General features: G+C 39.9%; 1 pseudogene; it reads left to right on the forward strand.

Annotated features, from left to right (window-relative positions):
• The first annotated feature begins 789 nt into the window (after nt 1-789).
• Nucleotides 790-1008, forward strand: LOC126024953 (uncharacterized; annotated as a pseudogene).
• The last annotated feature ends 2759 nt before the right edge of the window (nt 1009-3767 follow it).

The raw sequence follows: 3767 nt of genomic DNA on the forward strand, positions 1-3767 counted from the left end.
TGCACAATGGTCAGGGCTTAGTCATTGCCTGCTGATATTCTGCCTCAGATTTTTCTTAGCTCCATGGCCTCTTGCCCACTTGGTGAACATTTTTTCTCTTTATATGTTTTTATTTATATATTATTTCCCTTTTGTAATTTCCCTTGAACACTCAAGTGACTGGGATAGCTTTGGCCTCAATGCTCCCTTTGCAATTTGTCCACACTCAGACCCACACCTGAATCGATCTCACAAGCAAACTGTCTTTCTCATTGTATCACACCCAGTGAGTAGAAAGAACCTTCTCTTAGCAACTTTCATATTCCAGTCTATAAAGACAATTATCACAGAGCAGAAGCTTTGTACATAGTGACCCATGTGGTCTATGAGAAGGAATGAACAGGGATGTGAGTGAGGGGTGCCCTACCCAGAGCATTGGGAGAAAGAAAAAAAGGGGAAAGTAGTTTATGGGCAGTTTGAAATGCTAAATGTGATACTAAAAAAAAAAAAAAATTGGAAAGGGGAGTAAGGGCATCAGTACATGTGTTAGGCAAGGCCTGGTGACAGGAATGGGAGAGTATAAAGTTGGAAATGACTTAGAGTCTTATGCATGGGATTAAGGTTTCCATCCATATTTCAAGGTCATTGATAGTGCATACCCTTGATATAGTAATCAAGCTACTGCTACTTTCCCTTTGTGCTCCTTCTTCTAATGACCTGTAACTTATAGTCTGTGAGAGAAACCGAAAATTTTAATTGGGTGATGATATATAACCTACCCTGCCAATACTCCTAAAAATGTTTAAAATCATACTTACCTGGCAGGGGAGATACCATGATCACGAAGGTGGTTTTCCCAGGGTGAGGCTTATCCATTGCACTACGGATGTGCTGACCCCTGCGATTCCCCCCACCCCAAATGTTTAAAATCATAAAAATCCCAAAAGACTAAAGCGTTTAAAACCAAGAGGAAGCTAAGGAGATATGACTAATTTGTTTTTGTTTATTTGTTTGTTTGTTTGTTTTGAGGAATATAAATATTGTTTTCCAAAAAGGCTGGACCACTCAACATTCCTACCAGCAATACATCTGAGCCAGCATTGGTTGTTCTTTTTCTTTTTTTTAAACTTTATTTATTTTATTTTTTGATTGATTGGTTTTTGGGCCACAGCTGGTGGCACTCAGGGGTCACTCCTGGCTCTGCACTCAGAAATCTCTCCTGGCAGGCTGGGGGATCATATGGGTGCTAGGAGTCAAACCAGGTTCCTCCAGGGTTGGCCACATGCAAGGCAAATGCCCCACCTCTGTGCTATCTCTCTGGCCCCTGTTTTTTTTTTTTTTTTTTGATGTATGCAAGTCTCTGTGATGTGAGATGATATCTCATTGTTGTTTTGATTGTCAATGATTAATGATGTGAAGCATTTTTTTTCATGTGCCTTTTTGGCCATCTGTTTTTCTTCTTTGAGGAAGTTACTATTCATCTCTTCTCATTTTTTGATGGGGTTAGATTTTGTTTTCTTGTTAAGCTCTACCAGTGCCTTATATATCTTATATATTAACCCCTTATCAAATGGATATTGAGTAAATATATTTTCCTATTCTGTGGGGATTCTTGTATCCTAGTCACCATTTGGTGTAGAATTCTTAGTTTAATGTAGTTTCATTTGTTTATCTTTGCTTCTACTTCTTGGTCAGTGGTTTGTTTTTTTGTTTGTTTGTTTGTTTTTGGGTCACACCCAGCAGCGCTCAGGGGTTACTCCTAGCTCTATGCTCAGAAATCATTCCTGGCAGGCTTGGGGGACCATAATAGATGTCAGGATTCAAACCACCATCCTTCTGCATGCAAGGCAAAAGCCCTACCTCCATGCTATCTCTTTGGCCCCTGGTGTTTCATTTTAGAGGATGTCTTCATTTTCTTTCTTTCTTTCTTTCTTTTTTTTTTTTTTGGTTTTTGGGCCACACCCGGCGGTGCTCAGGGGTTACTCCTGGCTGTCTGCTCAGAAATAGCTCCTGGCAGGTACGGGGGACCATATGGGACACCGGGATTCGAACCAACTACCTTTGGTCCTGGACCGGCTGCTTGCAAGGCAAACGCTACTATGCTATCTCTCCAGGGGATGCCTTCATTTTCAATGTCATGGAGTGTTCTGCCTATGTTTTCTTCTATGTACCTTATAGTATTGCATCTAATATCAAGATTTTTAATTCATCTTAATTTACTTTTGTGCACAATATCAGATATCTGAATTCATTTATTTTTTTGCATGTAGTTGACCAGTTTTTCCAACACAGCATGTTGAATAGGATATCCTTGCTCCACTCCATATTTCTTGCCCCTTTATTAAAGTTAAATTGATAATATACCTGAAGGTCAGCCTCAGGATATTCAAGTCTATTGCATTGATCTTAGGGTCTGTCTTTATTCTAAGACCATGCTGTTTTAATGACAACTGCTTATTATTACAGTTTGAATAATTAAATCTTCTGTTTACCAAGGATTTCTTTATATATTCTTGGAGGTTTATTGTTCCATATGAATATCAGGAGTGTTTGATCTATTTCTTTCTTTCTTTCTTTCTTTCTTTCTTTCTTTCTTTCTTTCTTTCTTTCTTTCTTTCTTTCTTTCTTTCTTTCTTTCTTTCTTTCTTTCTTTCTTTCTTTCTTTCCTTCCTTCCTTCCTTCCTTCCTTCCTTCCTTCCTTCCTTCCTTCCTTCCTTCCTTCCTTCCTTCCTTCCTTCCTTCCTTCCTTCCTTCCTTCCTTCCTTCCTTCCTTCCTTCCTTCCTTCCTTCCTTCCTTCCTTCCTTTCTTTCTTTTTTTGTGTGGTTTTTGTGGTTTTTGGGTCACACCCGGCAGTGTTCAGGGGTTTTTCTTGGCTCCATGCTCAGAAATTGCTCCTGGCAGGCATGGGGGACCATATGGGATGCCGGGATTCAAATCGATGACCTTCTGCATGAAAGGTAAACGCCTTACCTCCATGCTATCTCTCCGGCTCCTGTTTGATCTATTTCTTTGAAAAATAGTCTGGATAAAGATTGATTTAAATTATATACAGTAAATTGAGAAATACTGCTATTTAATGAAGTTAATCCTTCCAACCCATGGGCATGAGGTGTATTTCCATTGCCTTTTATATTTATTATTTCTTTTTTTGTTTTGTTTTGTTTTTTGTTTTTGGGCCACACCCGGTAACGCTCAGGGGTTACTCCTGGCTATGCGCTCAGAAATCGCTCCTGGCTTGGGGGACCATATGGGACACTGGGGGATCGAACTGCGGTCCATCCTAGGCTAGTGCAGGCAAGGCAGGCACCTTACCTCTAGCGCCACCACGCCGGCCCCACTCTTTATTATTTCTTGAAGCAGTGTTTTGTTTTGTTTTTTCTTTTTTGTGGGGAAGGGTTTGGGTCACACCTGGTGGCACTCAGGAGATGCTCCTGGCAGGCTCAGGGGACCATATGGGATGCTGGGAATCAAATCAAGGTCCATGCAGGGTGGTCCAGTGCAAGGTAAACACCGCACCACTGTGCTATCTCTTCAGCCCCTGAATCAGTGTTTTGTAGTTTTCTTTGTATAGGTCTTTTCTCACCTCAGTTAATTTGATTCCAAGGTACTTTATTTTCTGAGGCACAGTTGTGAATGAGATTGTTTTTATGTATCCCTTTCTTCTCTTTTATTATTTTTTATAAAAAGTCATGGACTTTTGCATTTTAATTTTGTAGCCTGTCACTTTATATACAAACCTATTGCTTTTAGAATCTTTTCTGTAGAGTCTTTTTTTTTTTTTTGGTTT

The sequence above is a fragment of the Suncus etruscus genome, chromosome 12, assembly GCF_024139225.1.
Source record: "Suncus etruscus isolate mSunEtr1 chromosome 12, mSunEtr1.pri.cur, whole genome shotgun sequence".
Taxonomy (NCBI): domain Eukaryota; kingdom Metazoa; phylum Chordata; class Mammalia; order Eulipotyphla; family Soricidae; genus Suncus; species Suncus etruscus.